Here is a 26,287-nt window from a genome sequence, read left to right as displayed (position 1 = left end):
ACAACTCAGCTTCTCATAGTCTTTCCCACCGTGGTAAGATGTACAGCATTTCTTATTAAATTAGGGTAAGCATTTCTAAATCTACAGCCATACATTTAAGTTCATATACACCTTTTGGTTTTGGTTTTTGCAAGTCTGTGCCATATTTTCTCTTCATTTTGAGGATGCATTTCCATTGGGGGGGGGGGGCGATGCATAAGTGGCCACCCTAACCTGGGATGCAATCACGGACTCAAACGTTTGTGGAAGGGAGTCAGTCAGTTCGAGGCCAGTGGGGGCCTTGGTGGCATCTCCTGATTTAGGAATGAAGCACTATGAGGATCTAAAAGCCAGACCACGTACTGGAAGAGGATGGTGGGATAGATGTTCCTTCAGCATTCCACTCATTGGTGCCCTTACACAGGCTGCTTCTACATTGGCTACCCAGTGGCCCACAAGACTCCCATCAAGTTTCAGAGACCACATTGCAGGCTGTGGCAATCAAAAGGTGGTTCTGGTGTTTGCATGGCATTGAGAGAGGTGCTCTTGGAAAGCTCTCCTTCCACATCAACCCATTCTCTGTTTTGCTTTTTTACTTTTTACTTTATTTTATTTGAGGTACAGAGGTTGGTACAGATGTGGCCAGGTCATTCACAAGATCGAGTTTGATCTGGGTGAGTCCAGCACAGTGGTTGAAATGCTGGACTAGGACTGGGGAGAGCCAAGGTCTCCCCACTTCCGCTATGAAGCTCACTAAGCAGCCTTGGGCTAGAGACCTGATGCCTCACCTACCTTGCAGGGTTGTTGTGCAGGTAAAGGGAGGAAAGTGGCACAATCTGTCTCCTTTTGCTCCATGGAGGGAAGGTGAGATAGAAACGTAATAAAGTGCAAAGGCACAGCTTTACAGTGCAATTCTAGATGTGCCTGCTACTCAGAATAGAAGTGAATCCCACTGAGTTCAAGGGAGCTTACCTCTGGCTGAGTGGGTATAAAAGGTGAATGGGAGAGACTAGTCATGCACAAAGCAATTTGTTCATTTGCCCTGATTGTTTGAATGAAAGAACAAGTTAGAGTGCAATCCTATACACTCTTCCCCAGAAGAAAGCTCTGTTGAACTCCATGGGGCTCACTTCTGAGCAGCCATATATAAGCTTGTACTGTCAATCTACCATTTGTACTGGTAGGTTTGTACACATTTGCAATGACAAGGGTATATTTTATTTGGCTTCTTCTAGAACTGCGAAAAACACGATATGATGGAAACTCATCTCATTGTCACAGTGCTTAGTTCCTAAAAACCACCATGAACAAACAGGTGCTGGCACTCAAACAAGCTAACAGCTTGCTAATCAAAATAATCTCCCTCCAACCCTAGGTTCATGGCAGCCAGCAGTCCTTGTCCACTCTCTGTACATGCTCAGAGGAATTCTCTTATTTAGCACTGTAAAGAAACATGCAGGAATCATGCATCCTGGATCCTCTCTGCTGCCCCCAAACCAACTTCCAGCACTTTAAATGTATTTATGCGCTAAGATATTACACTGCACCTTAAGGTGTCACATAGCCAAAAAGTCACAAATGCCCAACCACAAGAAGAACAAAAGGGCACACAGAATTGCTTATAGGTATGTCTAGATGCAAATTTATAAAGAATTACTATGATTGAAATAGAAATACAATACATCTCACCAGGGTGGGCTGGGCTGGGAAGGCTGTGAGCAGGTGACCAGCTGAGTGCCTGTCTGCCACCCAGGTACCCACTTAAGATGGGGAACATCAAGACTCCCTCCTGCTCTCCCTTCTTGGGGTTCCTTATCTTCAAACTGGACTTGGACTGGACACAGCCCTTCCAATAGAAGATGCTTTGAGATAGAGGACTGTCCCCTGGCAGCCCTGCAAAGTAGGACCCTATCCCACCTGTGTGATCGAAGGTTACTGATGCATCTTCCCAGGCAAATTATGTGGTTCCTTAAACACAACCAGAAGCCACCAGGAAAAAGGGTTAAAAAGAGAGACAACCATAGAGAAAAAGAAGAGGAGGAACAGCTCAGATCAAAGGCAGCTTCTCTGCTCAGCAGATGATCAGATCTATCTTCACTTTTTATTTTTTACAGATGAATCCAAGAGATGGGAATGGGGAGGGAGGAGAGGAAAGATGAGGTATTAACTCCTCACCTCCCAGCAACCTCACAGCCTCAGAGCCACAGGGTGGGGGGAGGAGGGAGGGGTCTCTAAGCATCTCTGAGAACCCCCTTCCTGGTAGACCTCAGCAGCACAAGTCAAGCTCCTCTTGGTGCCATACTCAAGAGCCTGAGCTACTCCAAGAACTCGCACGCTTCTATGGCAAGGGGGCAGATGGAAGGGTTGGTCTACTTTCTTGCAGAGGTCTGAGAGAGATGACACAAATAGCTGGAATATTTCAGGGGTGCGTGAGAGACGCATCCCCTGGCTCTGCTCTTTTAACTCCTGCAAAGTCTCCTTCCCTTTTTTTGCTGGGAGACTGAATGAAAAAGTTCAACAGACTGCACAGAGCAACTCATTTTCCCCCCTTCCTGCCAAAATACTGATGCAACTTTTTTTTATTGCAGAATGCAGAAAGAGAGAGACAGAGAGGAGGAGGATAATAACTGCACCACAATTTGTAAAAAAAAATACAATAAATAAATAACTCTGAGAGCAAAAGCTGGAAGATCTGAGGACAGAACCCCAAACCTCACATATGGGGGGGGGGGGGATGAGCTGCAATTTCAGCCCCTACTGTACTCCTCTCTCTCACACACATACAACCACACAGAGCATTTCCACTGCACCAGAGACAAAGGGAAGGAGGCTTACCTCATTATAGAGTTGCAGAGTGCTGCAAGGCTGAGCCTTTGGAGGGACTGGCCTGGGAGGGGGAGGCTGGTAGCAGCTCTGGAAAGGCAAAGGCAGGCAGACGGGCAAATCCAGTGAGCGCCTTGCGCTGTGCAGTTGCTTGGTAATCTGCGGAGGAAAAGAGAAATGTTTCATGACTGACCACAGGCACGGAGGGAGCCTCTCCTCGCAGGCAGCGCACGCCTCCTCTTCGCTGCACCAGCCAGTAGCAAACAGAAGTCAAGGCTCCAGGAGGAGAAGGAGGCAGCAGCAGCAGCAGCACCAGGCACAGCCCAGAGAGAGAGAAGGCAGGCAGAGAGAGACAGAGAGTCCAGAAGTGGCAGGGCCAAGGTGTGTGGGAACATCTCACCCTTTGAGAAGGAATGGAAGCGAGGGATGGAAGGCCTCTGTCCAGTCTGTCTCTCACTGTTCCTCATTCTCTCTCCCGCCCCCCAGTTAGTTATCCACACTTCAGCAGCAATTCACGAAGACCTTGCTTGCTTTGATTTTTGAAACCCTCTTGACAATTCATCAGCACTCAAGTGCAAATTTCTGAGAATTGCAGCTGGACTCAACTAGCCCAGCATCCTGTTCTCACCAGGTGCCATAATAGGAAGCCCGTAAGCAGGATCCAAGCACAACAGCAGCATTCTGCCTACCTGTGATTCCCAGCAACTGGGAACAATTCCCAATAAACACACAGCTCTCTGAATATGCATGTTTTTGTATGCTGTTTGGACTAAAGTACACATTTTGGCAAGCACCCCCCCCCCATATAATGCATTTTTGCATGTTATTCTCACCGAAATAGGCATCTGTGTGCACATTTCCTCCTAATGCATGCATCTTTGGACACATACATTAGTTGGAGAACTCCAATGAGACATCAGGAGAAGGGGAAATTTCAAAGGATAGCCATTTCAGTTCAGGTCTTGCTTTGAGAAGTGCAAATCAGTACTAATCTAAAATACAGTGAACAATACGTGTGCAGTTATGCCGAGCAGCTAGTCCTCAAAACGAACACCGCACAAACAACTCTATTTTGTGTGCACAATGAACATTGGTGGCCAACAAAGAATACGTCTGGTTAAAAAGCATTCAGTGTTTTGAATAATCAAGTTGCCTTTGTAAAGGATGCAATTTCACCTGTACTATAACTGTCCTAGCATGGAGGATTAATCAGGATTGCACCCCTCCCCCAGGGTTTGGGCACTGTTCCTCTCTTGGCTCAGTAAAGTAGTGTCCCAGTATCTGTTTTGTTTGTTTTTTAATCCAGGATTGAGCCCAGGAATATGAAATGCAATGATAAAGGAAAGTGTCTCTGGGCATATGCAGAATTCATTTCCCATCACTGATGAGTAAACACAGACAATTTCCCATAGACCCAGGATAAGGATGCTCATTTTCCAGGTCACAAGGCAGGTTTCACCTTTAGTGCTTCGCATTTTAAAAGGAGCAATCACCTCTTCTCAATTTACACCAAAATAAAGAAGGTGGGAGGGACAGGCACAGGCTGGCCTCCTTTGAACAAACCACACAGTGTGTTTGCCTGGCTGAAACAAAACCCTGCTCTGGGTTTTCCACTGTGAAAAGGAGGAAGAATATTAGCAGACTGAAGGTACCCACTTCCTAGTGGAAGGAGAGATGCTGATCGTTTGAAACCCTCACATGGGGCAATACAAATCTCCACTGGATGCGATCAAATTCCTTCTCAGATGCTAGTTATTTATGTAGCCCCATAAATGCAGACAGTTATTTGCCATCTAATCTTGACAATCAAGTGGAATTTCAATAAAAGTCTTAGACAGGATAAAGAGCCCAGCCAACCAGCTCTTCCAAGGGGAAAGGCTTCCCCTCTGTGTCTATACGTTTATTACCAGAGATAACTGCAATATGATTCGGGGGAGGGTGACGAGGGCTTGGGTTTTGTCGTTTGTAATATCAGGGCTGGGATGACTTTTAGCTTTGTTTGTAATAAAACATGTGTGGTTTCTAATAGCTCACATTTATCTTCTAGTTTAGGCGGCCTCAGAAGCAACCAAACATTGCTGAGTTGTAGTGTCATCCCAACAGGCAACCAAGAAACACACACATTGTGCAAACCCATCTGTTTAAGGACCCTCACTTCTGACCACTCACTGATCTCTTCCCAAGCCAGCTATACATTAACCCTGCACGTCTTGGCTCAAAGGCTTTTTCTCACTGGAAGCAGTCAGAGGAGGTAAACCAACTGTACTGCTTCAGACTGCTCTTTTATATCAAAAAATCTCTCTAAGCAGAAGGAGAGGTCAGTACACCAGCTGCAGACATTCCTGGCTGACAGGGGCAGCTTTGCCTCAGGAACCCATGCTCAGATAACCTCATGGCTACACTACTGCAATGCACTTTATGTGGGGCTACCCTTGAAGAAGGTTTGGAAGCTGCAGCTGGTGCAGAAAGTTGTGGCCCAGCTATGAAGTGGGGTAGAATGCTGGAATTGCATTTCACTTATCCTGAAAGCCCTGCACTGGCAGCCTGTGTGCTACTGAGCCAAGTTCAAGAAGTACCTAATATACATTTCCGTCTCACCCTGGACCATTTTCTTCAGTACACAGAATTCTGTGTGTATGCATGTGTATGTATACACACACACACACACACACACACACACACACACACTTCACACATAAACACACACTGCACATTGTTAAGACCGGCCAGTGGAACACTTTAATTGTTTAACAAAAAATATTTACATTTTACAGGCATGCTGGGGAGGGGAGAGAGAAGAAAAGCAAGGGGTCTAATCTTAAAACCTCTGTGGAATTTTTCCCAAATTAGGAGGTGCATTTTGACAACCAGTTCTTCTCCCGGTTGTCTGCCAAAGACATTTTTGGCCACTGCTTCCACCATACACTGAAACGCAAATCTTGTTCATTACTTTTATTTATTACATTTATACCTTGCCTTTCCTCCAAAGGCCTTTTTATTACAATTGCATACATGACTCCCTGCTTCTCTATTTTATCTTCACAAGAGCCCTGTGAAGTAGGTTAGGCTGAGATGGTAGCAGCCCAAGGTCAGGCAATGAGCTTCACTGTGCGGGGGTGGGGTGGGGGTTGAACTTGGGTCTTGTCCATCCTAATCCAACATGCTAGGCACTGCTTTCCACTCCAGTCACTAAACCACCCTGACTCTAAAGGTCTCATGCAGTGTGCATGATGTGCACAGATGGACATGAGCATGACTTTTAAGGTAGACCATTCACTTGGCAATGCGCACACTCCTGTCCTCAGCCCAGAGGTAAGAAGATCCACATTGAAGTGGGCTGGAGTCAAGCAGTGTTCACTTAGGGCTTCTCCAGATGGCCGGTTTGTTGATTTGCTTGCATAAAATAGGTGGCGGCTAGGCTGTCTCCAGTCTTTATTGAGCTTTCATTCACCCCCTCCCCGCCTTTTCTTTTAAAATTGTATTTACTGAAAATCAAAATAGTGTATACAATGTATCCCAAATCACCAAATGCTCTCAATAAATTCAGCCTGAATGAATCTCACACTTTATATAGCTTGCCTCGATAGGAAGAAAAATAAATGAAAGAGAAATAAAATAATTAATGAAAGATAAAACTGACAAACAAGACTGCTAACATGTTATGTAGGTTTGAGACTGAATTTCAAATCATCACAAAGTAAACATCAATCCATGCCAATTTCCCATTTTGTTCATGGTATTTGCCGTAAATAATAATGGGCTATAAAACCCATAAGGTAATCGTAAATGCTTCAAGATGCTTATATTTGTATGCTATTAGTTAAAGAACTAGTCTTAAGTTTTCTGGTTCAGAAAACTTGTAAAATTATTTGCTTTTAAAACCCATATATAATGGAGTTTGACTTCATTGCATCTTAACTTTATCCCTCGTTTCTTCTCCTTGCTGACAACCTTCCTGGTGCATTCATTGAGCTTTCATACTGGAATTTTTGTTGTTTGCAGGACAGTTATATGGCAGCAAGCAGTCGTCCTAATTTGCTTGACTAGTATTATACATATTTCGAGCCATCATTTGTCCCAGATTTGCATTGTGTTTTCTTGTCACATTTTTAACCACAAATGATCCACTTTAATCCATTTTAATCCCAGTTTAATCCATTTTAATTGTGCAACCCTTAAATTGTGGAATGCACTTAATTCCCTTCTGCAAAAGCCTGGAGGCCACAGTAATGGGCCCTCTCAATCTGGAAGGTATGAGGTGTGCAAACTGAGAATTCTGCCTTGGACCTTTTGGGGCTACTACAATGAAGGTACTGTTTGGGCAGGAGCTCTTGGCTGGTGTTGGGTCCCCTGCAAATGCCCAGCTTTGCCACCCTTGGGAGCGAACCCTGAGCAGATCAAAAGAAAACCGCTGGAGCAAGATTGTATGAGACCAGCGCATAGCACTGCTGCCATGCCTTTTGGAGAGGATGCCAAAGCTCACAGCAGATAGATGGTTTCCTCAATAGACACCCCAGTGCTGATGAGCAATGCAAGGTCTGTGGCAAAGCATGGGCTTCATTTATTCTAAAAAGAAAACGTTTCTGAGTTTTCCCTATCAACTAGTCCCTGACCCTCCTAACTGGAGTGCTTTTCCCCACTTGTGATTCCTAGCAACTGGTATTTAGAGGCTTCCTGCCTCCAACCATGGAGGGAACATCAGAAGAACATCACAGCTGGATCAGACCAAAGGCCTCTCTCTAGTCCAGCATTCTGTTCCCACCGCGGCCAACCAGATTTCTCTTGTGGGGAAGAGACAAGCAGGGACTGAGGGCAGTGGCTCCTTCCACTCAGGTGTCCCAACAACTGGTGCCCAGAGGCACACTTCAAAGGCAGTGACTCAAAGAGGACATGGAAACCCACAGGTAACCAATGCTGTCATTTCTGCAGGTTGGCTGACCTACACTAGTCCCTGGTTGGGTAGCAGCATCCTGCGCCAGCTGAAATGTTTAAACCTTCGTCCCTTGCGTGCAGCCCCACACAGAATGCATTATAGGAGTCTGATTTAGAAGTTCACAAGGCCTCCATGGTAGCCTTGCCAGATTGAGAGGTGGGAGCAACCAGGCAAACTCATCCCCCCAGAAATCGCCAAGAAGGGTACCTACACATTTTGCTTCATAACTTTCTTTCTAGGAGGGCTTTTTATACTTTAAAAAAGAAAAAAAAGAAAGCTCAACACCTGTGCCATCTGCTAGTTCTGGATCTGGTTCATCAGTAGCCCCTGTATCTGCCTCTCAGAGGACCTGGCTACTCCGAGTCACAGTAGACTTAACAGTGACTTAACAGTGAGTTAAAAAGGGGAGCAGTCTGCCTTCCTACAACACAGCTTCATAACAAAAATGGGACCATCATATCAAGTTCTCAGCCAGGAGGACTTGGAAAGTTTGCCCCAAGACCTGGTGTTTGTTCCTCTCCTCCCTTTCATCCCATACAACCACTGTTCTAAATGATACATTCCATTTTAAATCCACATTTAAAGAAAAAATAATATGCACAAAGCAAAGCTGGAGCTGGATTAAATAAAAATAAAAATGTCTTGCTCTCTTTCCACCACCTGATAAGCAGCAGCCAGACTCCCTCCAATGGAGAGCCCTTTTGCACAGCCCTTGAGAGCAAATACAGCAACAGCATCTCTTCCCAGCTTCTCATAGACATTCAATCTGGGAATCCTGTTAATGAAAGGAAAACAGTGCAAGGCTGAGGAGCAGAGGCCTGGGGTGTGGTAATTTAAGAAGGCCGGGCTGGCGGCATGAATGGAAGCTTTCACTGTGGTCCAGAGAAAGCCGGTGGCACACAAGCTTGTGGAATTCAAAGACTCCTGTACATCCAAACCGGGCAGCAGAATCCATGAACACTCCAGGAATAAGGAGACAGAACTTTCCTTTAATTAGCAGGCTCAGCCTCTCGTGGGGGGGCGGAGGCCACGCTCCTCTCAGCACCCGCAAGCAGACAGTGCTGTCATGGGAGATGAAAGGGTGCAGCACAGATATCTGTTGACAAGTTGACAAAAATGTGGACAAATTGGAAAGGAGTTGTATGGAGGGGCGGGACTACAAAAATGATTATTGAAGGCTGAGTCGGGGGGGGGAAATGCTAAAGGAAAAGGAGGAATTACTTTGCCCTGGAAGAAGGTTAAGGAGGAGGTGGATGCAGGACAGTTTTCAGATCTTTGGGAAAGACCCCAGGAAGACAATCTGCATGCATTGCCCACCTCTCTTCCACCAAAAATGCGATACTGGAATGGTTGCATATGAATAATGCTTAGGGGTCAGTTTGCCTCCCCCCCCCCCTTTATGTGTGCTTTGCTCCCTGTGAGGGAGTCCCTTGCCAGTTACCCCTGCTTCTTTTGTCAACAGCTGTCCTGCACATACAACTGTATTGGGCCCTTAGAAAGGAACTTATATTGAGCCACGCCGCTTGTCAATTGAGCTCAGTATTGTCTGCACTGACTGAAAGCAGCTCTCCAGGATTTCAGGCAGTGGATAATCCAAGTCCAACCAGAGACTGAACCTGGGATGTTCTGGATGCAAGGCAGATGCTCTACCACTGAGCTACTATCTGTGGCATTTGTATGCCTCTTTCCACTGTTTGCAGTTCCTCTACTCCAGGGGTCAGCAAACTTTTTCAGCAGGGGGCAGGTCCACTGTCCCTCAGACCTTGTGGGAGGCTGCACTGTATTTTGAAAAAAATAATAATGAACGAATTCCTATGCCCCACAAATAACCCAGAGATGCATTTTAAATAAAAGGACACATTCTACTCATGTAAAAACACGCTGATTCCCAGACCGTCCACAGACCAGATTTAGAAGCCAATTGGGCCGGATATGGCCCCCGGGCCCTAGTTTGCCTATCCATGCTCTACTCTTTATGTCTGTGTCACAGCACTCCTTACAACAGCTTTGTGAAGTTGACTGGCATTATCATACCCATCTAGAGATGTTGAGGCCAAGGTGAGACTCCAGGCAGGGGACTTGCCAGATCACAGCTCATGTACAACCATATCTGCTTAAGGAAGACCTTTCTACTTATTAAAGAGATGCACAATGCTGTAGTGGCTAGGGCATCAGACTAGAATTGGGGAGACCCATTCAAATCTGCACTCAGCCAAATTATGTTCTCTGTGTGACCTTGGTCACTTTTTAACCTACCTCGCAGGATTGCTGTGAGGACAGAAATTGGTAGGAGGGGTGAAGTGTCTCAGAGGATGTTGTCCTGAGTGTCTCAGAGGAAAGGCAAAATGGAAACGCAACGTTCTGTCAAACACCATCAGTACCATCCACTATTGCCACATACCAAGATACATCCAGACATGGAATATTGAAGTTGACCAGCATATGTTTGGGAATCACTAGAATTTCCAGAAAATATTGGGAGAATATCCATCTTATGAATTTGCAATTGGGGAATCAGAGAAGCCTTTCAAGGAGCAATTCCATTTCAGCTGTCCGCACAGATGTCTCCAGCCAGTCCATTTCAAGCAGAGTTATTCCTCCTTCCACTGGAATGAATGAGGAAGCATCAGAGCTGTATGTGACTGTCTGAACATTCAAAGTTCCCTTATGATATACGTACAAGACTTATGTAAGAATGGTCCCATCAAGAGACAGAGTGAGGCAGCCGTCTCATGCAGCAGGGACAGAGAGGCAGAGAGAGATCCGTGTCCTGCACCCCCTAAGATAGCCTTCTGCCCTCAGGTGCAGTCTCCTCCTTGCTACCATCACTGCAACCCATCCACTTTCCCTCTGCCTCTGGCCCCAATCCACACAACTACCCAGGAGAGTGAAAGAGAAGGGGATAAAAATGCTCCCTTTCTTCACTCTGGTCTCTGGGTGGGAACTGCATGCAGAAGATCTCAGGTTCAATCCCCAACAGCATCTCCAAGTAGGATTGGGGAAAATGTTTGCCAGTCAGTGTGGCCAGTACTGAGCTCAATGGACCAGTGCTCTGACTAAGCACGATGCAGTTTCCTAGGTAGCAACAGCACAAGGGCTTGGGGGATCTGGAGTCAGTGGTGGGCCCCTGAAGTGTTGGGGGCCCTGGCAGGTGCCTGGCAATACCAGCTCAGTCTTGGGACCTACTTCAGTGCAAAGTAGCTGCTCTGCCACCAAGCTACACTCATATCACCACGCAAGCATGTCTATATTTAAGACATTTTTTTTCAAAATTCAGCATTTGCTTGCAACATTTCTCAAGATCTGACATTCTGATGGTGAAGAACTGGGTGAAATATGCTTCTCTATTCCTTTGATGAAGAGGAAAAGCTCTCCCATTTCTAAACGGGCAAAGCCAAACTATTCTCCATCTTCCTCCCCCTCCCCACCCCTCCTATAATTCTGTCTCCAAGGGATAACTTAACAGTTACTTTCCTGCCAGTTCCGTCCAGCTGATTTAACAGCCTCCTTAGCAAGCAGCCTCTCTGCTTCTCAATGCCAGCCTCTACGTATACTGCGCTGTTAAAACAACTGACTCATTATGCCCCTTGGTCACATTGTGAACAAGTCATTCTCTTAGCCATGCCTGTCCGTGTGCACCTTTTATATATATATAAACAACACACACATATTTTTCACCCTTTTCCTTTCTATATATACTTCAGACGCACTTTGGCCCCCAACTGAGACATGAATAGCTACAGTGTACCGGATAGACTTTTACAGTTGCTCTCAAAATGCCTGCAGGAAATGAGGTGTGTGGAGGAAGGAATAAAGATCCCTTCAGTGTCTCCCTCTCTCTGATTTTTACACATTATTATTATTATTATTATTATTATTATTATTTCTCAATACGCTTGTACAGAAATAAATTGTAAGCCACCCAATGTTGTCACTGCAGTGCAGGCAAAATTGACTTCTTCCTGTTTTGCATTTCAGAGGAAAATGATTCCTGGAAAATCGGTAGCATCACCACTGTCCCAAAGCTAGGCTGAAAACATTACCTGATTAGTTGGAAGGGATGGAGGGGAAATTTGATTCAGTGTGCATTTGAAGTCAACTCTATCAAATCCATACTTTGCTATGCTAACCAATACACAGCCATTCTTTGAAATTTGCCCTTATCCAAATTTTGAAAAAAACAAAACAAAAACCACACAAATTGCTGCAAAATGGAGAGCACTGGACTTAAGAATAGAAAAAAGAAAAAAAAAAAGAAATGGAGAGAACTTAAACTGACAGAACCTTCCACTGCTGTTAGTTGGTCATTTCATTCATTCATCACACCTTTGAAATGAAAAATTAAGATCTGAAGGATGGTTTGTTGTTGTTGGGAAGATGAATATTAGTGAGCCCAGGAGGAGTGTTGATTCTATTGTAAAAGTATTGCGGTTCTGATATAGGGTGTGATTAGCACAAATAATAATTATTCAGTACAGTGGTACCTTGATTCCCGAACTCAATTCATTCTGGAAGTCTGTTCGACTTCCAAAATGTTCGCAAAGCAGAACACTTACTTCCGGGTTTGCAGTGTTCGGTAGCCGATTTGTTCGGGAACCAAGGTACCACAGTAGTGGCATTCATCCTAGTGGCTCAGGGCAGCATCCTGTTCCACATCAGCACCCACATTTTTGAGTTAATAAGTACTATTTCCATTGCTATTATTTAGTGGTCTTTTTTCTTTTAAAAATGTAAACTAAAAGCAACTTGAGCAAACATTAAAAACAAATGTAGAAACAACCTAAAATGCTCACTAATCACATGTATGAAAGAGCAGATCCAACTCAACTCAACCCACTCCACTGAAAGAGAAACAGAAAGTTAAAGTCCAAAGGCCTAGGTGTATAAATATGATTTTGCCAGGTGCCTAAAAACAGAAAGTAACGGTACCAGGTGAGCCTCCCTGAGGACAGCATGCCACAAACGGAGAGCCACTACTGGGAAGGTCTGTTCTCGTGTTGCCACCCTCTGCACCTCCTTTGGAGGGAGCACACAGAGAAAGAGCCCAGGTGACAAATGCAGTATTCCTATGCTTTTGATCACAAACTTGTGCCAATGCAATGGATGCTTCCTTGGTTCTGCTTCCTGTGAATGAGATGGTGACTACAGTTGCCAATGTGAACTCCACCTTCCCACTTTGTGTGGGTCACACTCCTCCATTCACATCAGACTTGTGTAATGACCTTTCTATAAATACCTTTTTTTATTGCATTTACAAAAACATTATCTTACACCACTTTTCCCCTGTAGATAACAAAAATGAAACAAAGAAAACCCAACCCCAAAACCTGCGAAGTCATTGAGGAGATGCTCATACATTATAGGTAAGTACAATTCTATTAATCTAATTTAAGCAGACACATTCATCAGGAAGTCCATATTTCTTTTCTAGATGCGGGTAAGGAGTCATGCAAATTGTTAGCTGATGCATATGATATAAAGTCCCACCAAGTCACCAAAAAGTTTTCCTCAGGTTCTTTGCCTTTGAGTACACAAAGTTTGTGAGCTAAGTTTTCGGTGACTTCTGTAACAACTTTGATAGATGTTGTAAATTAGCGCATATGGCAACTAGCATATTTGGAGTTTAACTCCATTGGTGCAAAATCACAAGGTACAACATCACAGACACCGGCACAAGAGTCCTTGAACTGTGGACCCACCCACATAGCCTTTCATTTCAAATACCACTATCAGGCTGTGAAGGAAAGATTCTGGGCTGCAATCTCACAATCTATAGAGGGCTGTTCAAAGGAGGACATAAGAAATCGCAAAAGCTAAACTTGGATGGAGAAAAGTCATTACCACCCAAACTGCATGTGGCAGGAGGGACGCAACAGAGCAAGAGGGCTCTGAAATTGTTCCTGTCACTCATCGCTTAAAGCTTTGCTCCAGAGCACCAATTTAACACCAGTTTTAGCAGACGGAGGTCAATAGGGTAGAAACTCTGGGCGATCTTTGACCTCTCGAGAAGCGTGCCGTCTTTTTTCTCAGAGGACAACAGGCTTGTAGGTTGTTTAAATAAAACACAGGGGAGCTGGGGGCCGGGGGGGGGGGAGAGAAGGTAATTCTTGAAACCTTTTGGAGTCAGCATGCTAGAAATCCTAAAGGGGAATATCTTTCGTTCACACTCAATAGTTAAATACATGGCCGTGTCAAACCCTGCATGAAGATAGGGTTGCTTTGTGCTGCACGGTTTCCAGTTCAGCTAGACACATAGATGGCATTATGTTTAGCTGGCCCAGATCTTGGGGCATAATATTTTTTTAAGCACTGGACTAAATATTTTTAACATATGCAAACATGCATGACTGAACCAGTTCCAGAATTCAGGGCACAGTGACGCTGGCGGGTGTTCAGGATGGAACAATGTCAGCTTTCTCCTTCTGACGCAGCGCAAGGAGACGCTAAACTCTGGCACTTTCAAGTAAACGGGCAGGCGGGGGGGGAGGCAAATTGCAGGCAGGTTTTTCAGACTGACTTTGTAACAAAATGCATTGCGGAGGCGAAAGAGACAACAGTCTACCAAGATGCTGCGGAGTGGGATGGAAAGATGGCACATGCCAGGCACATTTTTACCAAGAGGAAGTGTGCCAGAGTCTAAAGTTTAGACTCTAAACAAACTGAAAGGTGCCAGTTTGAGGAAATGGAACAGAAAATCCTTTGGCACATCAGATGCCAGAGACAAACAAGGATAGGTGCCCACACCCAGCCATGCAGAGCCGGGAGAGGCCATACAGAGCTCAGTGGCAGAGCAACAGGTCCAATCTCTGGCAGCATCTCCAGTTAAGCAGGTGATGGGAAGTGCTTCCTTCTGAAACCCGGGGGAACTGCTGTCAGTCAGAGTAGACAATACTGGGTTAGATGGACTAAAAGTTTGAACTATCCAGTATAAGAGCAGAGAGACTGGTGAATTAGGGAGATGTGATGAGGAAGGGTTTGAAGATGAGGAAGGGCTATAGCTCAGTGGCAGAGCATCTGTTTTACATTCAGCCCCTGGTGTTTCCATGCAGGTCTGGAAGAGACCCCCAGTCTAAGACCCTTGAGAGCAACTGCCAATCAGACAGTACTGGGCTAGATGAATCAAAGGTCTGACTCAGTAGCGGGGTTCACACATCACAGCCAATGAGTGTACAGTGTGTGCCCACAATAGCTGAGCTGCACAAATCAACAAACTTACACACTCTTGAGGTAACCGCCTCAAGTGGCACGATTCACAGGGAAAGCAGATCCCAGTGTAGATCTCTATTCCCCACCCAACCCAGCCTTGTTCCTCCTTTGTATAGCCTTTTCCATTAATTTGTCTAACGCCTTTTAAAGCCATCCTAGTTGGTGGCCATCACTACCTCTTCTGTGAGCCAATTCCATAGCTTATGCGCTGTGTGAAAAAGTACTTCCTTTTTTCTTTCCTGAATTTCCCAGGTTTCTGATGGGCATCTCAGAAGATCTAAAGACAGTCCTGAATCTACTCACCCTTCCCCCACTGACAAAATAAAACCTCCATGTTCAGACACAGTTATACCTACACCCTGGATCCAGCCATGGAGAATCCCCTCCTCTTAGGCAACTTAATGTGACAAAACTTCCACCTTCCAGGCAATATATTTGTATTTCAACAACCAACTCACTAATTTAAATTGTTGGGGACAAAAAAATGACACTATTCATATGTATAAATAGAGTTATGGACCGTCCCAAACCTGTCGCTCCTCGGTGGAAGAATAAGAATTGCCTATTTTCAGAGACAAAGACCCAGAAAAATACATAAGAAAATAAGAAGAGCATGCTGGATCAGGCCCATGACCCATTTAGTCCAGCATCCTGTTCTCACAGTGGTCAGCCTCTGGGAAACCTACAAACAGGATTTCAGCAGCAGAGCCCTCTCCCCTCCTGTGGTTACCAGCAACTGGCATTGTTGCTTCCAATTGTGGAGGCAGAGCATAGCCATCATGGCTAGTGACCATTGATAGCCCTCTCCTCCATGTATTTGTCTAACCCTTTTTAAAAGCCACCCAAGTTGGTAGCCATCACTGCCTCCTGTGGGGGACAAGTTCCAGCGTTTAACTATGCGCTGCAGGAAGAAGCCTTTTATCTGGCCTGAGTCTTTCAACATTCAGCTTCGTCAGAAGTCCCTGAGCTCTAGTGTTATGAGAGAGGGAGAAAAGCATTCTCTATCCACCTTCTCCACGCCATGCATAATTATATAAACTTCCATAATGCCACTTCTTACTTGCTTTTTCTCTAAACCCCAAAGTCCCAAACGTTGCAAACTTTCTTCACAGGGGAGATTTCAGCAATGGAATCTAAAGGATGACATAACACGCAGGCCAGTAGCCTGCCACTTGCCGAAGGCCGAGGTGCCCAGAAGGACATGTTTACTGCGTACAGCTATGCCAGGAATGTCACGTTTGACATCGCACCTCCTGCCAATACTTTGTCTGGTGCAACAGGAGAAGGCACTCCTTGGCATCGCTGCTCTATCACATGTGGCCGAGTCCGATGCCACTGAAGTGATGCATTACAGATGGATATCAACGTGGCTTCAGGTGTTGGGTTGCATCAGGGTCGCCCATCAAAGACTCAGCAAATAACTGCCATGGGCTTGATAACAGCCAAGACAATCAAGCATTTATTGAGGGTGTTTGCTTCCCCTCTCCCCCAGGGTGGGTGGGGGGCTCCAATTCCAGCCACTCTGGTTTGGAAACTGTGCTAAGAAGGCTTACATGTAAAAAGCAGAAGGGAAGGTGAGGGGCTGAGGTTTGTTTGACTTTACCATAACAAGGGACCCCAGTGAGTTGTCTGCATAAGGAACCAGGAGGAAGGAGTTCATAAAACTGAGAGGAAGCAAGAAAGCAACATTGGGAAGGGTATTGCCAGGATGCAAGCCACCTCACCCCGAATCAAGGATGAAGTCAGCCAGGAGCAGGGACTGGATTTCCAGATGGATTTCTGGGTGAGGGAACAAGTGTAGTGAGTAGGGCAGGTTCTCTGGCTGGAGAACATCAGCAAGCAGCAGATGGTGTTGTACAGTTATGGCCAGCATGGCGAAGTGCCTCCTTGAGGACCTCAAGGCAATTGCAGTACACTCCGCCATTAAACTATTGCCATGGTAATGTTCACTTTTGGTTTGTTTGCTGCGTTGCCTTGTACAGCAGCAAGTCCTGGGAAGTGGGCAGTGCCCTCAGCCTTTGCCATCTCTTCCGATTACAATTTCTAACCCTCTCATCTTCCTGTAGCACATTTGTGCTCAGCCCCATTTCTGTGTCCTTCCCCACACCATCCAAAAAAAAAAAAAAAAAAAAAAAAAGATTAATCAATTGAGTCAGAATGGCATGTTTAGTCCTGCTACTTTGCTGAACCACAATTTTACTGTCTGGCCTCAAGGTTGTTGTGACTATTTCCTTGAGGGGGAGAGAAGTAAAAGTCAAGCATCATATAACTCCCTTCTTTTTTTCCTTTCTAGCCAGGAGAATCACTGTGACTCAAAAGAAAAAGAAAAGTCAACCCTAATGACTGGTCTTTGCCAGCTTGCAAACAAACAAACAAACTTAATTTACCCCTTCCCACTTCCAAGACTTTCAAGTGAAGGAATGCTCTAAAATCCATCACATCCAAGGATCTTTGGACCATGTGCATGGGCCTGTGGCCTGCAGTTTAAAACAGTGTGGGAGTTTCTTTATATGTGTGCAAAGTGACATTTATGGCACTGCTAGGACTATTGTAGAGTCACTGTTGCATAGCACGATGCCGGAATTTGGGCAAGCCCAGAAGCCTGGGATATTTATGCATTTGTCTGAAAGATCCCTCTACTGACTTCCAGCAATTGCTTTCCAAGGCAACCAGTGGTACAAACACAAAAATTCAACAATCAACATTCAGCGACAAAATAAACAAAGCACAACAGCAATAAAAGCAGAGAAACTGGAAGGAGATAATCTGCCATCCATTAAAAGCTCAGATAAAGGAAGCCTGCATCATTTCCTTCCAAAACAATTAGTGGTACATGCCAGCTCCCTGTCACTGGGGAGAGGATTTCCAAACCCAGGTACTACTGCCACTGAATAAGTCCTCTTTCTGGTCCCCAACAGACTCACCACTGAAGGTGGTGGTTGGAGCAGACTATTGGCCATGCTGGCTGTGGCAGATGGGAGCTGTAGTCCAACAACATAGGAACATTGAAAGCTGCCTTATACCAACTCAGACCAAGAGTCCATCTTGCTCAGTATAATCTACACTGACTGGCAGTGGTTTTCCAGGGTTTCAGACAAAGGGTCTCTCCCAGGCCTACCTGGGGATCGAACACAGGACCTTCTGCATGCAAAGCAGATGCTCTACCATGGAGCTACGGCCCCTCCCTGTTTGGAGGGCACCACATTCCCTACCCCTTTCACTAAATCTGGACTAGCAAAAGGAACAAGGGGTCAAGATGATTTCCTTCTCTCTTTAGCAATGTTGCCAGGGCTCAAGTATGTAGCACTAATGCCATAGAGTCATATCCCAGGTCAACCTTGACCCCAAATATATGTTTCGTAATGACAAGGCTCTTCAGAACCTAAGAGTTAAACCAATTTTTGCTTTGAAGTTACAGCTGTCTGAAAAGAGACGAGCAAACAAAACGGAACCCTGTAATTTTTTTTTGCTACTCTAAAAATTGTAGCTTTGGGCCCAAAGCACAAGTGCATATGTATATGTGTATGTATGTGTATACCGATTATAAATAAACCAGGAACTCAGTGCTCACAGAACTGGAAGTTCCAGCTGGAAAGAGGCACAGGGGTGGGGGCAGGGATTGTTTGCATGGGTGGATCACTATCTTCCCACAGTCCTTTTTTTGGAGGTTCTAAATTGTTGGGTTGAGTTTCTCTCCCCCACTCCCCTCAAATCAAAATGTTATTTGAGTTCACAAAAGACCCCATCATTATTGTTTGATGCCCATCGTAACATATAACAGAGACAATAATTTATATTCAAATAAAATGAATTGCCATTGCAAAGAAAAAAAAGGAATTAACATACAGCTTCATAATTGGAATGTTTAGTAAATGATGCATTTTGTTAGAACATAACTGCTAAATAGCAACTGCCAGAGAGAGATGTAGATAATGAGGTTTGAGAAATGTGTGTGTGTGTGTGTGTGTGTGTGTAAGTTAAAGTTGAAAAATTGACATGGCTGATCATGGGATGAAAATGAAAAAAAAGTTGTTCTATAGGAGTGTGCCATAACAACCTAAACTGGTGCACAGAACTAAGGGTCATTAATGAAGGGAAGCCCATAAGAGCCTAAGAGTCCGGCTGATGAATTGGGCCCAAGAGGGCTTGTCTAGCCCAGCATTCTGCTCTCACAGTGGCCAAGCAGCTGCCGAGGAGAAGCTCAACATGGGTTGTGTGTAGCGCACATCTCTGGAGTCGGTAATAAAAACATAAAAAAGAAAGACAGTGCTACCGAAATACACCACCACAGGAGGAACGGAACGGAGTGCTAAACTCACCCCATAAACCTGTCTTTTCTTCAAACACCCAAAGGCCACATTAGCTCAAGAGAGGCCTCCTCCTCCTCTGATCTTTTCTTCCTTGATCTCTGCAGAGCAACTGCCTCTTTCAATTACAGTGGTACCTCGGGTTAAGTACTTAATTCGTTCCGGAGGTCCGTACTTAACCTGAAACTGTTCTTAACCTGAAGCACCATTTTAGCTAATGGGGCCTCCCACTGCCGCCGTGCCGCCGGAGCACGATTTCTGTTCTCAACCTGAAGCAAAGTTCTTAACCTGAAGCACTATTTCTGGGTTAGCAGAGTCTGTAACCTGAAGCGTATGTAACCCGAGGTACCACTGTATTCCTTTCAGCTGCTTAAGACCGATTCTTCAGTGCACTGGCATCTATCAGGTACTATTATTACTATTTATGCATTGCATTTATATTCCACCTTTCTGCCCAAGGTAGTTTACCACTATATGCCACCCAAGGTAGTTTACAATTTTAAAGGATTAAAACGTTCCAGTCTAAGTTAGCTGGGGTTGGGGTGGGGAGGCTGGGGAGGCCATCTGACTGGAGCAGGCCCTGACATTCTCTGGCCTGCCTGCCTTGCACTCTTCTTCCTCTTGACAGCACGAGGAGGGCTCTGCTCCCAGGACGCTTTGGCTAGAGACCACTGCCTGTTCTAAATTAACAAATTCTGTCATTTCTACAGCACGGCTAAACTGAAGCAAATTGAACCCGGTGAAATGGGTCCCATTTTGCAAATGGAGAAGTGGCGCAACCAAGCAGCCAGGATTTCTGTTAGGGGGCAGGCTTTATGTTTATGTTGGGGGGGGCAGAACCGAGCTATCTGTGATGCGATTGGTCAGCAAGTTAAGTATTTTTATTTATTTACTTGATTTAGGGGGGCAGCTGCCCCCTGCTCCCCCTTGGCTATGCCCATGCCACAGGGGTAGCTGGCTTGTGGGGACCATATGATAATAATGATTTTATTATTTATGCCCTGCCCATCTGGCTGGGTTTCCCCAGCCACTCTGGGCAGCTTACAGAATATATAAAACATAATAAAACATCAAACATTAAAAACTGCCTGATTCAGGGCTGCATTCAGATGTCTTCTAAAAGTTGTACAGTGGTACCTCAGGTTAAGAACTTAATTCGTTCCGGAGGTCTGTTCTTAACCTGAAACTGCTCTTAAGCTGAGGTACCACTTTAGCTAATGGGGCCTCCCGCTGCCGCTGCGCCGCCGCTGAGCCATTTCTGTTCTTATCCTGAAGCAAAGTTCTTAACCCGAGGTACTATTTCTGGATTAGCAGAGTCTGTAACCTGAAGCGTCTGTAACCTGAAGCATCTGTAACCCGAGGTACCACTGTATAGTTCTTTATCTCCTTGACATCTGAATGGAAGGTGTTCTACAGGGAGGGTGCCACTACTGAGAAGGCCCTCTACCTGGTTCCCTGTAACCTCGCTTCTCGCAGTGAGGCAACCAGCAGAAGACACTTGGAGGAGGACCTCAGTTTCTGAGCTAAGTGATGGGGGTGGAGACGCTCCTTCAGGTATACTGGGCTGAGGCCGTTTAGGGCTTTAAAGGTTAGCACCAGCACTTTGAATTGTGCTCAGAAATGCACTGGGAGCCAATGAAGATCCTTTAGAACTGGTGTTATATGGTTCCGGTGGTGATTCCTGGTCACCCATCTAGCTGCCGCATTCTGGATTAGTTGTAGTTTCTGAGTCACCTTCAAAGGCAGTCCCACATAGAGCACATTGCAGTAGTCCAAGCGGGAGATAACCAGAGCATGCACCAGTCTGGTGAGACAGTCTGTGGGCAGGTAGGGTCTCAGCTTGCGTACCAGATGGAGCTGGTAGATAGCTGCCCTGGACACAGAACTGACCTGTGCCTCCATGGACAGCTGTGAGCCCAGAATGACTCCCGGGCTGCACACCTGGTCCTTCAGGGGCACAGTTACCCCATTCAGAACCAGGGAGTCCTCCACACCTGCCCAACCCCTGTCCCACCCAAAAAGTACTTCTGTCTTGTCAGAATTCAACCCCAATCTGTTAGCTGCCATCCATCCTCCAACTGCCTCCAAGCATTCATAGTGATGTCACTTTTTTGATCCTTCAGTCTCTACTCTTTCTATCATTAGCATGCATACTTAGCATGGATCCAAGTGAGTAGGAGGAGAACCTGAACCCAAAGCTTTAAGGATACAGCCTAGCTTGCCCTCCACTGGATTACGCTGATTATGGGCTTCAGCAGAGGCACCTTGCCTCTCCATCCCTCGCCTCACTGACTGAGCTGCTTTTCAGAGCTGCACATTCTGTTGTGCCTAACAGGTGGCGGTGTTGCTCTCCAGAATTTTATTGCTCTGTCAAGGAAAAATAAGCTCTTAGCTATTTAGCTATCTACCTCCAGCAGCACCTCTAGACCTTTGCAATCTTCAGAGTGTTTTGTTTGGTGGTTGTTTTTTTAAGAGCAGTCTATTCTTCCCCCTGGAATGTTAACTTATTTGCTGTTCCTCCTGGGCTGATTAAAACAACCCGTTCCAAGATATTCGTCCTTTAGAAAGGTCTCAGTCATCTATCTGTGCTGCAGGGAGAAGTGAGAGATTTTGGAAAAAGTGGGTTTTTTGGAAAGAAAACTTTCAAGAAATGCAGTGGCTGTTTCACAAGCACAATGATGCGGTTGCAAAAATGAAGCTGGGAGATAGTTGCGCTCTGACCAACCATCTGCTGACAGACAGGATTGGACTGCTCTGATCTCTCTCACACACTCATATTGGGCTAGGCTCAGGGCAAATTAAATCCAAATGTAATGATTTGCTGTAAGCAGCCGCAGACATTTTACAATCCACAGCACGGCAGTGTGCAGACTTGTGGTTTGTGCTCACAACATTCAGCCCCATGGCCCATGGGCTGCATAAGAACAGCAAATGAGAGCCAACAGGATTTGTGCACTCCTTTGAAGAAGTGAAAAAAGCAGGGTAGGCACATCACATAAGATGGTCAGTCATGTTTACGGTTTCATAGCCCTCTGACACTTCATGCATCTGAAAAAAAGCGACTCTAATAATGAATAACTCTGATTGTAAGGCAACCCAAGACTCCACTAGAATTGTGTTCCCAGGCATTACTGAAGCCCAGTCATCAGGAAATGAATGATGCTACAGACGCATCACCAGAAGTGTAGTTGAAAATTCAGAAGTGCAGAGCCCCATCATGATCATCACAGCCATAGCCCCTCACAGCCACACACCTTCTAATATGATACAATAATCTTCTAATTATGTAGTAATAATAATTAGTGATACATTGCAATGATTAATGCAGATCTCCATGTGTTGCCTTTCAGTTAGAGCTAATATTTTCTGTGCACGTATGTGGGCAAATGATTTGGATTCTTCTTCTGGAGTGGATTAATTGTGTTTGCCATGAAGTTTCACGGTATGTAACAGAGCTTGCGCACCCTTCTCCTGGAACTGAAGCACCCTGTGTTTTCTGTGTTCCTAAATGCTTAGCTCTGAAACACAGTTTGGCTAAATGCTCCCCTTTCATGCTGATTGGGCAGCTCTAAGATGATAGAGGCAGGGACCCTGCTTCAGAAATAGAATAGGTCTTTGACACCCCTCCTCCAATTACTCTGGAGCCCAAACACCATTGCCTATCACCCGCTACAAGCAGATCTGGCTGTGCTCTTTAAAAACTGTCAAAAGAAGTGGGAGCGGAACTCTTGGCCACCTCATTTTACACTGAGATAACTTCCAAATGCCCTGAGATTTTCCAAGAAATGCCCCCCCCCCAAATTCAGACAATTTTCCCCCACCCCCCAAATTGCCAAAACTGAGCGATGCCAAGGAAGGTTTGGCGCAGCTCTGCCAGGGACAGAGTTTCTTCCTGGCCTGCCGTTGCAGCGGCTTCTCTTGCAATCGCTTTGTCTAACAGGTCAGGCCCTGCCAGAAGGCGTCAGAAGGTTTCTGCCAGCGTGCTTTTAGCTGGCAGGATCCGAGCACGGGTGCACAGGCCAAGTTGAACAGCAGTATGAAGGACCCAGCCAAAGGAGCCTTGGGTTTCATTGGCACCAAGATGCAACAAAAGACTGAAATAGAAGCTGCGGGGGTGGACGGCCCTTGGTGTGTGGGGGGGTGTGGGAAAGCTAAGAGGAGCGAATGCTGTCAATGAAAGGGAGATGAGTTATGGGGCACATATAGTGAGTGCCTAGAAGAGGCGGGCAGGTTGGCCCACCATGGAGCGCCTGAAATGGTCTTGGTTTCTAGCTCAACTCACAGGCCACCCCAAGCCAGAGGCTGACCCAAGCAAGGAAGACAGATTCACCCGTCATGTCGGGATGGTGTAAAAACCTCCAGCAGACCATTTGACCACGTCAGAATATGCACAGTAAAAGATCCCATTTCGATGGAATCCCTCGTGCAGATGGAGAGGCCATTTATCTGCATGAGAGCAAAGCGGTGGAAGAAAGTACAGCTGGTTCTAAGCATGGTAAACATAAGGTGCTTCCAGAGGTAAAATATTTGGAGTAATTACTGTATATTGGGGTGGGGAATTTCAGGCCAAGGAGCAAAATATGGCCCCCCAAGCCTCTTTATCTGGCCCTTGAGACTTTCTCCAGCCACACCCCTCACCAGCCCTGCTCTGCACTGTCCTTGTGTGCTTTTGCCTGGCAGAAATAGGTCCCTGACATCTGATAGTACAGTGGTAACCTCGGGTTAAGAACTTAATTCGTTTTGGAGGTCCATTCTTAACCTGAAACTGTTCTTAACCTGAAGACCATTTTAGCTAATGGGGCCTCCTGCTGCTGCCACGCTGCCAGAGCACAATTTCTGTTCTCATCCTGAAGCAAAAGTTCTTAACCCGAGGTACTATTTCTGGGTTAGTGGAGTCTGTAACCTGAAGCGTATGTAACCTGAAGCATCTGTAACCCAAGGTACCACTGTACTGCTGCTTGCCTGGATAGAGAAGTGTGTGTGTAGAAACCTGCTTGCTGTACAAAGGTAAAAATGTGCCCTTCTTGTTCCAGCCACCATTACCCCCGGCCCCACCTGACACTGCATGTGGCCCCCAGAAGGGAATGTGACCCTTGAACTGAAAAGCATTTCCTATTCCTTGCATATCTAGGCGGCCAATTTCTAATGGTGCAAACCTATGAGTGTTTATTCAGAATTCAGTCCCATTTTGCTCACAGCGTACTCTAGGCCGAAGTATGAAATTAGACCAAGGTAGGAAGAACCTAGGAAGTTGTTTTACACCAACACAGACCCAGTGATCCATCTTAGCTCAGAAATTTCTACACGAACGGGCAGCGGCTCTCCAAGATTTCAGGCAGGGGACATTCCCAGCCCTGCATGATGACTGAACCGGGACCTTGTGTAAAAGCAGACTAGAACTTTGCTTGCAAGATCAACCACACATTATTTAGACTTAACCTTGAAACCCAGTTAACCTTAGGATTTTAAGCATCAATATTTGCATTTATTTATTTGTTTATTCATGCAATCTGTTTCTAACTCACCTTTAACCAGAACTAATATTAGATAGGATACAGAACTACGATATACAGGATGTGTGGGGGGGGTGTGTGGGTGTGTGTCAGGCTCCCACCCCAAAACACAATGACAGTGATTCTTACTTGAAAGCAAGGAAGAGATGTTTATTAAGGCTACTTGCAGAACAGCCTCAGCAGCAAGTATGAGGTCCAGAAGTCAAGATTCAAAGGTACATGAGCAAGGCAAGATATTCATAGCCAAACAGAAGATACAGAGATGTCCTGAGACATCTCCCCTCATGCCAAGTTTTTAAATGGAGAGTTGCCTCTGCATTTAATAAGATAATTCCACACTACCACTGTTATTCTCAGTCCATGCTTCTTTATTGTCATGCATTTTTATTCTTTTTTACATTTCATGATTCCTAAAGTAATGGTGATTGATGATTATTAAACACTGATTATATATTTCATGACTTTGTTTCATTTAAATTCCTAGGAATTTGGGTTGTGGTCAGTAACTTGATATGCTCACCAAGGGTTCAATGAGCTCAGAGGTTTGGGAAACCCTAGATTATACGGCTGCTCAGTGTCTAGGACACCAGTGATGCTTGGGCTTGGGGAAGAGGAAAGCTTTATTTATTTAAAGCATCTCTATCCCTCTCTTTAACACATTTGCAGCAAGCCAGCCTGTGCAACGTCTTCTCAGAAGTAAGCCCTGTCGACTTCAGTGGAACTTATTTCTAGGTTAGTATATTAAGATGGTAAACTGTGGCTGCAATCCTAGTTTCCTGAGAGTAAGTTCCACTGAATTCACTAGGACTTACTTCTGAATAAACATGCATAGGATTGGGCCATTCATTAGCTATGTGCTGGTTTATTCTAAACATTTATAGACAGTTCCCAGGATGGCTATATGGAGAAATATAAAAGCAGCAGAAACTATTTGGCAAATATGAGGTGTCAGTTTAGAAGCTAAAAAAGAGAGGGGAAGCCTGGGAAAACAAAAAGTTCTTTAGGGTAGTGAAGATCACCATCAAAAAGTTTCAATTATACATAAACAAAAATGGAAAATCAACAGCAGCAACAAAAACCAACCATAGCTATAACATCCCATCCTTGTGTTGGTTTGCATTAATGTCCACCGTGACACATAATCTTTATTGTCATGCATATGGTAACCATCTACAAGTGGTGTAGGATTTCACTCAATTGTTCCATTTCCTTCAGCTTTATCTGCATAATTTTGACAAATCAAATGAACCCTGGTCTAATACCTTAGAACATATTTCAAGGCCTGCAAGCGGCTGGACTCATTTTCTAACCAGGTCTGCAAAGTGCTTTGTTTGTAAGACAGGGTTGAACAGCTACAGTCTCCAGTGTGAAAGTTTGTGGCCATCGCCTGCATACAAAGAGGCTGCCCAGGCTATTCAGCTATAGGTACACACTGAACATGCACAGAGGCATTCTCACCTAAATTATAATATTTTCTGACTTTCAGATGTAAAGCAAGGGCTATTCAGGAATGAGTTATTTGGCTT

At 45.2% G+C, this 26,287-nt stretch overlaps 1 protein-coding gene across 8 annotated transcripts in view; it reads right to left on the bottom strand.

Annotated features, from left to right (window-relative positions):
- The window catches only part of ZNF469 (zinc finger protein 469), a 286,315-nt gene that overhangs the window by 70,481 nt on the left and 189,547 nt on the right, over window positions 1–26,287 (bottom strand). For all 8 annotated transcript variants that reach the window (XM_081017728.1, XM_081017725.1, XM_081017731.1 and 5 more), the window contains one exon: window positions 2,815–2,961. The gene's annotated coding sequence lies outside the window, so the exon portion shown is untranslated. The remainder of the gene's footprint in view (window positions 1–2,814; window positions 2,962–26,287) is intronic.

This window comes from Podarcis pityusensis (genome assembly GCF_964106645.2).
Source record: "Podarcis pityusensis genome assembly, chromosome: 8".
NCBI lineage: Eukaryota > Metazoa > Chordata > Lepidosauria > Squamata > Lacertidae > Podarcis > Podarcis pityusensis.
Note: the sequence above shows the minus strand (reverse complement) of the source record. Positions and strands in the feature narration are given on the sequence as shown.